Raw genomic sequence first — 12,022 nt, 5'->3', positions numbered from 1 at the left:
ATTGGCCAGGTGAAGTGTTTTAGGTGGCCATGAACTGATTGATATGGCGGTTGATGTGGGAGCGCCCCCTTCCTGCCATGGACACAGGTCCCGAGCGCGCTCTCTGCTGGAGAGCCAAGCAGAGACCTTCCTGTTTCAGAGACGGACCCGGCTCCGCAGCATCTCACCGAGGAGGCATCCCCTCGTCACTGATCAAAAAACCTTCAGCAAAAAATACAAAAAAGCAGCCCTGGGGGGTGGGGTGAGAGAGAGGGACTGTGGTGAGGAAGTGAGCTGTTGGAGGGGGGGTGGTGATGGTAGAGGGCAGTGTGGCAGAGGACTCGGTGCGGTGGGGGGGAGGAATTATTGGGGGGGGGAGAGCTGTGGGAGAGGGCAAGAGAGCTGTGGGAGGGAGGTCATTGCAGGGGAGGACTGTGGGGGTGGAGAGCTGTGGGGGAAGGTGTGGGAGGGAAGGGCTGCCGGATGGGTGATGGTGGAGGGCAGTGGGAGAGGGGAGGGATGTGGGGGAGGGGAGGGCAGGTTTGTGGGGGCATGTGGCAGGAGGCTGTATGTATATGCATATGTGTGTGTGTGTGTGTGTGTGTGCGTGTATGTGTGTAGTGGGGAGTACGACGGATGGGACTGTGGGGGAAGCCTTTCGAAAGGCAGTCCTTAGCTGTAGCGCTAATCTCCCTGAGCAGCAAAGAGAATCTGTAGACCTGATGGGAGTTCTGGCTCCTTTGCTTGTCAAAATCCAGTTGGTCTCCATTACCGACCTTTACCAAAGCTGTTAATGAGGTTAATTCCTGGCCCCCTTGTGGGAGCGACAGTGTTACTGGACCCAGAACCAAATGCTGATATTGGGAATAAGACCAGGAAGTGACACACTGGCCAATCCGGCCTCGTCCACCTCTGCTTCTGATGTTGACAAGCTTTGAAAATTCAGCTGCTATTTCTCCGATCTCTCCTTACCCCATTCCCATTAAACTGTCAACTTCAACATCTCTTTATGGCCCCATAGACACATAGACATAGAAACACAGAAAGTAGGAACAGGAGTAGGTCATTTGGCCATTTTATTTATTTGTGGGACATGGGAGTAACTGGCTGGCCAGCGTTTATTGCCCATCCCTAGTTGCCCTTGAGAGGGTGGTGGTGAGCTGCCTTCCTGAATCGCTGCAGTCCATGTGCTGTGGGTTGACCCACAATGTGGGTATGCCGGCGTTGGACTGGTGTAAACACAGTAAAAAGTCTGACAACACCAGGTTTTAGTCCAACCTATTTATTTGATAATATTCTCACAAGCTTTCGAGGGGTTACCCTCTTCGTCAGGTGAATGGAGAGTTCTGGCCTCAGACAGAGCACAGACAGTTTAGAGATTACTGATTAAAATGCGAATCCTTACACCTAACCTGCTGTTCAAGACCTGAAGTGGCTGATAATGTGAGTGGTAGGAGCACTGATCACAGTTTAAAGAGATGTGTATTGTCTCCAGACAGTACAGTAAGTGAGGTTTTGCAAACCCAGGCAAGTCACGGGGGTTACAGATAGTGCGACATGAACCCAAGATCCCTGTTGAGACCGTCCTCATGCGTGCATGCGTGCAGACGCTACGACAACGGATGAATGAACATCGCTCGACAGTCACCAGGCAAGACTGTTCCCTTCCTGTTGGCGAACACTTCAGTGGTCACGGGCATTCAGCCTCTGACCTTCGGGTAAGCATTCTCCAAGGCGGCCTTCACGACACACGACAGCGCAGAGTCGCTGAGCAGAGACTGATAGCCAAGTTCCGCACGCATGAGGACGGTCTCAACAGGGATCTTGGGTTCATGTCGCACTATCTGTAACCCCCGTGACTTGCCTGGGTTTGCAAAACCTCACTTACTGTACTGTCTGGAGACAATACACATCTCTTTAAACTGTGATCAGTGCTCCTACCACTCACATTATCAGCCACTTCAGGTCTTGAACAGCAGGTTAGGTGTAAGGATTCGCATTTTAATCAGTAATCTCTAAACTGTCTGTGCTTTATATGCTCTGTCTGAGGCCAGAACTCTCCATTCACCTGACGAAGAGGGTAACCCCTCGAAAGCTTGTGAGAATATTATCAAATAAATAGGTTGGACTAAAACCTGGTGTTGTCAGACTTTTTACTGTGTTGACCCACAATGCCATTAGGGAGAGAATTCCAGGATTTTGACCCAGCAACTGTGAAGGAACGGCAATGTATTTCCAAGTCAGGATGGTGAGTGTCTTGGAGGGGAACTTGCAGGTGTTGCCATGTAACTGCTGCCCTTGTTATTGTAAATAGAAGTGATCATGGGTTTGGAAGGCACTGTCTAAGGATCTTTGGTGAATTGCTGCAGTGCATCTTGTAAATAGTGGGTGTTTGTAGATGTGTTGCCAATCAAGTGGGCTGCTTTATCCTGGATAGTGTCAAGCTTCTTGAGTGTTATTGGGGCTGCACCCATCCAGGCAAGTGGGGAGTATTCCATCACACTCCTGACGTGTGCCTTGTAGACGGTGGATTTAATTGCCACAGTGTTTCTAGCCTCTGACCTGCTTTTGTAGCCACTGTATTCATGTGGTGTGTCCAGTTGAGTTTCTGGTCAATGGTAACCCCAACGATGGTAACAGTGGGGGATTCAGTGATGGTTACAGCATTGAATATTAAAGAGCGGTGGTTAGAATAGCTCTTATTGGTGATGGTCATTACCTGACATTTGTGTGGCATGACTATTACTTGCCATTTGTCAGCCCAAGCCTGGATATTGTCGACATCTTGCTGCATTTGGACATGGACTGCTTCAGTATTTGAGGAATCACAAATGGTGCTCAACATTGTGCAATCGTCATCGAATATCCCCACTCCTGACCTTGTGCTGGAGGGAAGGTCATTGATGAAGCAGCTGAAGATTGTTGGGTCTAGGACACTCCCCTGAGGGACTCCTGCAGAGAAGTCCTGGAACTGAGATAACTGCCCCTGCACAACCATCTTCCTATGTATCAGGTATGACTCCAACAAGTGGAGCTTTTGCCTCCTGATTCCCCTCAGTTCCAGTTTCACTAGGGCTCCTTGATTCCAAACCCAGGCTAATGTGGCCTTAATGTTAAGGGCTGTCACTCTCGCCTCACCTTTGGAATTCAGCTCTTTTGCCCATGATTGAACCAAGGCTGGAGGTTAGGAGCTGAGTGACCCTGGCGAAACTCAAACTGGGCGTCACTGAGCAGGTTATTGTGGAACAGGTGCTGCTTGACAGCACTGTCGACGACCCCTTCCATCACTATACTGATGATCGAGACTGATTGGGCTGGGTTGGATTTGTCCTGCGTTTTGTGTATGGGACATACCGCCATTCATTATGATCACGGCTGATCATCCAACTCAATATCCTTTTCCCATTTCCCCCCAAATCCTTTGATCCCCTTTTCCCCATTATTTAACTCCTTGAAGACATCCAAAGATGTGCAGGTTAGGTGGACTGGCCATGATAAGTTGCGCCTTAACCTCAGGGGGGGAACTAGCAGAGTAAATATGTGGGGTTATTGGGATAGGGCTTGGGTGGGAATTTTGTTGGTGTGGCCTCGATGGGCTGAATGGCCTCTTTCTGCGCTGTGGGGACTCCATGAACACACAGGCGGGAATTTTACCATCCTGCTCACCATGGGAATTGGAGCGGGCGAGGGGCAATCGATGGAAATGTCCGTTGATCTGGGTGGGATTTTACAGTTGCAAGACGAGCGGGATTGTAAAATCCCGCCCACAATGTTTTGGCCTCGACTGCTTTCTGTAGCAGTCCAGGAATGTGTTGCTTCAAAATCTCTGTCCATCGCTCCTGTGTGAGCCTCTACCCCTGCTATAGCATCGTGACAGCTTTAACCAGACTCACAAATCTCTAATCAAGATGCATCATCCACTTTAACGGTTAACCAGACCTTCCACCTCCAACTCTTTTCCTCCATTATCCAACTGAGTGGCATTGCCCTCATGTACTGATGGCCCATTCTCCTCCTGCCCTGTTACCTCCAGAATCTATCCTTGAAACTCTCCCCTTCCTCCCCTGAATGTCACTCTAATTGAGATAATTTGAAGAATTGGAGGCCAGCTTCTATAGGTCTACTGACAATATCTACCTCTACCTTACCAATATTTCACAGAATCCCTACAGTACAGAAGAATGGCATTTGGCCCATTGAGTCTATACCAACCACAATCCCACCCAGACTCTATTCCTGTAACCCCCACATATTTAGCCTGCTAATCCCTGTGACACTAAGATCAACTTACTGTGGTCAATCAACATTTTTGGACTGTGGGAGGAAACCAGAGCATCTGGAAGAAACCCACGCAGACACGAGGAGAATGTGCAAACTCCACACAGACAGTGACCAAGCCGGGAATCGAACCCAGGTTGCTGGAGCTGTGAGGCAACAGTGCTAACCATTGTGCTACCATGTCGCCCTCCTCTGATTGGTCTAATATCAAAGCACTCAGTTGGGCTTCAAAGAACGCAAGTGCTTCGAGGTAAATGTTTCAGTGACTCCCATCTGCCCTGACCTCTGACGCTAGGGTCACACACTGACAAAGCAGATAATGAGGAATCTCATTGGTGCCTGTGGAGATTGCAACACCAAACTAATTACTCTGAATGTTGTAGAGTAACTCTTCCACAACAGACAGACAACTTGATGGCGATGGAACTCAAAGTGGAAATAGTCATGATGTGGAGATGCTGGCGTTGGACTGGGTTGGGCACAGTAAGAAGTCTCACAACACCAGGGTAAAGTCCAGCAGGTTTATTTGGAGTGGAGTGAGTGACCCACTCAGCTGATGAAGGAGCAGTGCTCCGAAAGCTTGTGATTCCAAATAAACCAAGTGGAAATAGGGGACAGGCATGTTTATCTCAAATCCAATGCATGAATAACATCTAAATTGATCACTAACTACTGTTGTTGGCACCAGGCATCTCACACATTTACACAATATATGCAACAGCCACATCCCTGTTTCAAAATTACCCAATGTACAAGATAGATATTTTGGGATCTTGTCAGACTTGGTTACATTGGAGTATTCAAGAGAGGCAGTTGCAAACCATTTATCATTCATTCCCTGTTGAGTTATTGATGATGACAGTTCTGGTGATAATCACCAGCTACGGAATGACTCACATTCACCAAAGATCAGAATTACTGGGTCAACAGACAACGTTTCTGTCATAAATAAAATCAACAGGACAGAATATTTATCGAAGCGGAAAATTTATAAGATCAATAAAATTAAATAAAAATATTAATCCTGGAATATTTCACCGGAGAGTTTAGGTTTGCAATCCATCAGTTTACCCTAGAGAACTTACGGCTAAACATACTTGTTCATGGATTACACCAGTTCCTTGTGCTAAGGAGCAATAGTGTACAAGCTCACACAAGTAATCGTCCGCTCACTGTTAGAGATCTCACTGTGCCAGCATGGACAATAGTGAACTAGTCAGGATGGGAAGTTAAAGGTGAGGTGCCCTGGGTGACTTCTACTCCCAGTCACTAGTTACATCATGGTGTTGATGAAGAACTTGGAAAGAGGCACACGCGCCACTGGAAATCAAAATGAGCTGTAGTTTGCAGGGGGTGGGGGGAGGATATGAAAGCCCTTTTTATAACAGTGGATGAATAGAAGCCGTGACCGATTGTTGGTGTCAATATTTATGAAATACACATTACAACGTTGTTATGTAGAATACATTAATTACTATCAGAATAGATTTGGCAAGGATTAGTGTACACCAAACATACATTTTTTTATTGTATGATTATTAAAAATCGAGGGCTAGATTCTCAGGTTTCCCCCTTCCTCTGCTGCCAGTGAGAATGGGGAATTTGGCCAAAACTCCAATCACTGTAGCAGGACAGGAGAATCCCAGTTGTGGGTGAGGTCGGAGAATTCCAGCTAAGATCTGTTCTATATGTTCTAAAGCAAAGTAAGATATTTAAACAGAAGCTGAAACTAATGTTCCTCTGCTCATGGAATGCAGAATCCACTGAGCCTACACTTAAGCAGTAAAGGGTCTGCATTTCTACAGTGCCTCCAGACCTCAGGACATCCCAAAGTACCTTCCAGTGACTGAACTGAGTTCAAATGTCATCACTGTTGTAATGTAGGAAAGGCAGCAGCTTGCACAGAGCAGGATACCCTAAACAGCAATGAGATAAAGAATCCTTTTTGTTCTGGGTGTAGGTTGAGAGGGTGGTGTGTATCTGGAATGAGCTGCCAGAGGAGGTGGCAGAGGCAGATAGTTAGAACATTTAAAAGGCATTTGGACAGGTACAGGTAGAGGGATACGGAGCAAACATAGGCAAGTGGGACTAGTTCAGATTGGGAAAACTGGTCAGTATGGATGTGTTGGACCAAAGGGCCTGTTTCCATGCTGCCTATCCCTGTGACTCTCTGACAGTTCTCTCGCTGTAATCAAACCTAGGGGTGGGAAGGATTGATCAGGAGAATTGGTTGGCAACCCAAAGACGGAAAGTTACCGTCAACAAAAAGGAAATAATTTTAAAATTCTACAAGCACAGTCCCATGAGATATAAAGAGACAGCAAAAATGCCAGGCAATTAACAAAAAGCAAAATGCTAACCCAGCTTCAGGGCTCCAGTCATTGATGACCCTGCTGCCATATTTTAAATCCTCCACTGCATGATCGATGATAGATAGAGGAAAGCAGAACTTGGCTACTTGTTGGAGAATCTTTTTTGTAGTTTAACCAGTCACTGCTGCCTCTGTTCACTTCTCACCATCAGGATCTGCTTGTTTCAAACTGAATCCTAGGAAATTGGTTGGATTCTAGTCAATAAATCAACTGAACATTCTGTACTGAAATATCCAACCCCTCCACAGCAGGTTCTTGCTCAAAGATTACTCCCAGACACCCATCATTTAAATCGTTCAAAATCTTCAATCCATTACCCGCACCTCGACATCACTTTGCGTCTCTCGCCACTCCCCTCCCTCCTGAAATCATGGAGACTTTGTCATAACAGCGGTTTCTAATAGTATCTGTCACCCCTCCATCCCAATCTCCCCTCTGTGCCCATTATTCAACCACGTGAGCAACACATTGGAACTAATAGAGATTGCTCGCAGTTAAGAATTATACTTTTGTCATGTTTAAGTATTTCAATTGAGAAGTGCTATGCTATTTCTTTTTGTTATATTTTCACTGTGTCATTAAATAAAGTTGGTTTTAATAAAAGCTTCCTAGTGGGTCCATAGTATCATACTTGGAGTGAAGCACCTTATGCGCACCCTAATGCCAGAATCAAAGGTAGTTGGTGTCTATTAAGGGAATTAAGGGTTATGGGGAGAAAGCGGGAAAGTGGGACTGATCCACTTCAGATCAGCCATGATCTTGTTGAATGGCGAGGCAGGCTCGAAGGGCTAGATGGCCTACTCCTGCTCCTATTTCTTATGTTCTTATGTTCTAGGCAAATTTCATAACATACCTTTGGAGTTTCTGATCTGGTCCCTAAATATGCACATAGTTCTTGTAATTGATAAATGCATACGGTTAAGCTACTTAAGCCTACTTAAGGACTTCATTAAGACCTCCCACATTCTGTACAACACCCTACGGGAATTCCCATCTAATTCAGGGACTGATGGATATTTAATGACTTCTCCACAAACCCAGTTCTCTTTTCACCTAACTTTCACACACATGCATTTTCACCGAGAAATGGAGGAGTCATTGAATATCCATTAAAATTCAGTGGAAATTCCTGGAGGGTATTGTACACCATATGATAGGTCTTATTGAAGTCCTTAAGTGAACTTAAGTAGCTTAGTCATATGTGTTTATCAATTACAAGAACTATGTGTGGATTTAGGGGCCAGATCAGAAACTCCAAAGGTATTTTGTATTAACTTGGACCCCCAACCACTTTTGATTTTGGCATCAGGATGAGGACAATTGAACTCCGGGCTCACTAAACACATTCAAAACTAAATTTAATACGTTTAAGTAAATTAACCAGCCTCTTGCCCATTTCCGTTGAGAGGCTGACAGTGCCGGAAATCTGGGTGTCATAAAATTGCGGCAATTGCGAAAACTGGTGCCATTTGCGCTAGCTGCTTTATGCCCAATTTTCCTGCAGCAAAACCGGTGTAAAGTGGTGGTAAGATTCCGCCTTTAGTGTCTGGGGCTTTAGCAGAGTAAATATGTGGGGTTAGGAGAATGTTGTAAAAAGCAAAGGCCTTTTATCTGATTGCGTGAAACAGGCCAGATGAACTGATAGCACAAAATAGAAATAAATGGGTTTGCTATGATAGCCATTACAGAGACATGGTTACAAAGTGACCACGGTTGGGATCTAAATAAAGGTATTTGCCATTTTGGAAGGAAATGAGGAAAGCAAAAGGAGGTGGGGTAGCTCTGTTAAGTAAAGATGAAATGAGTGCAGTATTGAGAAATGATTTTGGTTCAGAGGATGAAAACGTGGAGACAGTTTGGGTGATGATAAGAAACAAAAAAGGAAAGAAGTCATCAGTGGAAGTGATTTACGAGCCACCTAACAGTAACTACACTGTAGGACAGAGAATAAACCAATAATGGGGTCTAGTAAGAGAGATGCTGAAATAATGGTGGGCAATTTTAACCACCATATAGGCTGGATGTATCAATTGGCAAAGATAGCCCTAAGGATGAGTTTGTAAGAGTAAATTGTAATGAGGCAGGATTAATTAATGATCTCATTGTAAATAAGGTAAAAGTGATTATAACATGACAGAATATCACATTCAGTTTGAGGGTGAGAAATTTTGGTCTGAAACTAGGAGCTGAAACTTAAATAAAGGCAATTACAAGGGTATGGAGACAGAGTTGGCTAAAGTGGAGTGGGAAAATAGTAAACTGGTAGAGAAACAATGGCAGGTATTTAATGTTCTTGCCTTCTTTGTCAAACTGTCTATTGGTCACATTCTAGCATCTGCCAAAGCCATTGTGATTTCCTTGTTTCTATGTTAAAGACAATCTGGGGTGTTACTCTGCTAGGAGCCTTCTGATGGTCCTTGTCTCCCCAGTCAAGGTTCATGATACTCTCTTCCTCTTCTCTGGATGGCATTCTACCCCTGCCCATCTCTGGGGTTAGTTCTTGAACCTGCACAGCTCTTAACAATTCACAGTATATTTTTAGAGGTTTGACCATGGCTTCAGCTAGACACAGACTGCCTGCGCTATCTTTTCAGACTGTAAGCCCGTCTGCATATTTTCAACTATTCTAGCATGCTTCAAACTCCTTTACTTACCTAATGTTCTAGCCAACTCTGCATGGCTTCAACTAGACACAGCTCACCCGTGTAGCTTTACCCCCCTCACATAGAAGGGGCCTGGCCCCCCTGTGCAGCATTGGCACTGCGAGCCTGCTGATGCGTCTCTGCCTCCTGCCCTGACACCTCCTGCCCTGAAGTCTCATTTCAGAGACTTTTGATCCTCGACCAGACTTTGGGCAGACTTACTGCGCTAACTAAAGGCGGTGAATAAAATACACTCACCCCGTTTGCAGAGCCATTTCGATGATCCAATTGAAATATCCTGCTGACTATGGACAATTGTTGTGGTTATTTCTGTGAACTGATTACAGGAAACTCAGGTTATGATGGTTTATTCAAGATTCAAGCATGGAGAACACTCTCTTCGAGACCCCTAACCCAGCAATATCCTTGAATACAGCACGCACACCTAATCACAGATTTCCACTACATTTACACACTGTTAACATAAGTTGTTATTAAACTTTTCATCTGGGACACATTGGCTAGGATTTTCCAGCCAGCTTGCCCTGCGACTGGAAAATCGTTCCCAAGATCAATAGATCTTTGTATTGTCCATGTCCCGTCCGCTAAGATTCCCAAGGTGGGTGGGATTGAAATATTCTGCCCATTATCTCCCCCTCTCAGCTAATCTGCTCTGACTCAATTCCTGCCCAGCTAATAGTAAACCACCAAGGCCTTGCTGGAGGATTCTTGTGGATCTCAGTTCCCTGAGGGTATGTAGGTTCATCAGGCAACTCTTGCTGTGGATATGGGATCATACACTGTGTAAACCTCTCTGGGGTGTGAACATTTGACTGGCATGTGATTTTACTCTCAGTGAATTGTTACTAATTCATTTCCCCTAACACAATGCTTCAACCAATTTGGTTTCACTTGAACTGTAAGCTAAGGGCAAGGATAATGCAGTGAGTTAAAGCACAACATGAAACATTTGATTTGATTTGATTTATTGTCACGTATTAGTAGACAATAAGAACATAAGAAATAGGAGCAGGAGTAGGCCATCTAGCCCTTCGAGCCTGCCCCGCCACTCAATAAGATCATGGCTGATCTGAAGTGGCTCAGTTCCACTTTCCCGCCCTCTCCCCATAACCCTTAATTCCCTTGCCTACGAGAAACCTATCTACCCGTGTCTGAAATATATTTAGCGAGGCAGCCTCCACCACTTCAACGGGCAGAGAATTCCAGAGATTCACCACCCTTTGAGTGAAGAAGTTCCTCCTCAACTCTGTTCTAAACTGCCCCCCTCCTTATCTTGAGGCTGTGCCCTCTAGTCCTACTGTCCTTTCTGAGCGGGAAGAATCCCTCTACCTCTACCCTATCCATCCACTTCATTATCTTATACGTCTCTATAAGATCCCCCCTCATCCTTCTAAACTCCAACGAGTACAGACCCAGTCTATTTAGTCTCTCTTCATAGTCCAACCCCCTCATCTCCGGTATCAGCCTAGTGAACCTCCTCTGCACTCTCTCCAAGGCCAAAATATCCTTGCGCAAGTGCGGCGACCAAAACTACACACAGTACTCCAGCTGCGGCCTCACCAATGCCCTGTACAGTTGCAGCAAGACCTCCCTGCTTTTATATTCTATTCCCCTCACTACAAAGGCCAGCATCCCATTCGCCTTCTTGATCACCTGCTGCAACTGCAGACTGGGTTTTTGCAACTCATGCACAAGGACCCCCAGGTCCCTCTGCACCATAGCATGCTGCAGCTTTTCGCCCTTTAAATAGTTATCCCTCCTACTATTATTCCTGCCAAAGTGGTTAACCTCACACTTGCTAACATTATATTCCATCTGCCAGGTCCTCACCCACTCGCTCAGCCTATCTATCCCTCTGCAGACTTTCCACACCCTCCGCACAATTTGCTTTTCCACTCATCTTTGTGTCATCAGCAAATTTCGACACCCCACACTCAGCCCCCTCCTCCAGATCATCTATATAAATGATAAATAGCTGAGGCCCCAGCACCGATCCCTGTGGCACTCCACTAGTCACCAACCGCCAATCCGAATAGCACCCATTGGTACCAACTCTCTGCCTCTTATTAGACAACCAATCCTCTATCCACGCTAACACCTTACCCCCAACTCCATGCCCCCAACCTTCTGAAGCAACCTTTTGTGCGGCACCTTATCAAACGCCTTTTGAAAATCGAGAAACACTGCATCCACTGGTTCCCCTCTGTCGACCGCACTAGTCACATCCTCGTAGAATTCCAATAAATTCGAATAAATATATTGTTCCTTGCATGCTTTGCAGACAAAGCATACTGTTTATAGAGAAGGAAAGGAGAGGGTGTAATATCGCAGTCATAGCTGGGGTGCAGAGCAAGATCAACTTAATGTGAGGTAGGTCCATTCAAAAATCAGTCAGATCATGGCTGATCGCTCCCTGGTCTCAAATCCACCTCCTCACCTATTCCCCATACCCCCTTAGCCCTTTTTATTATTAGAAATATATCTATCTCCTTCTTGAAACCATTCAGTGATTCAGATTCCACCGAGCTATGGGGCAGTGAGTTCCACAAATTCACCAGCCTCTGCGAGAAGTAGTTGCTTCTCATCTTAATTTTAAGTCTACCGCCTCTCAACCTATATCTATGACCTCTTGTTCTATGTTGCCCCATAAGAGGAAACATTTAGTCTATATTTCCTTTATCAATCCCTTTTAAAATTTTATATACCTCAATCAGTTCCCTTCTCATCCCA

Source organism: Carcharhinus amblyrhynchos, chromosome 20, assembly GCF_965287045.1.
Source record: "Carcharhinus amblyrhynchos chromosome 20, sCarAmb.v2.hapA, whole genome shotgun sequence".
NCBI classification, from domain to species: Eukaryota; Metazoa; Chordata; class Chondrichthyes; order Carcharhiniformes; family Carcharhinidae; genus Carcharhinus; species Carcharhinus amblyrhynchos.
The sequence above is the reverse complement of the archived record's forward strand: the minus strand, read 5'-3'. Positions refer to the sequence as shown.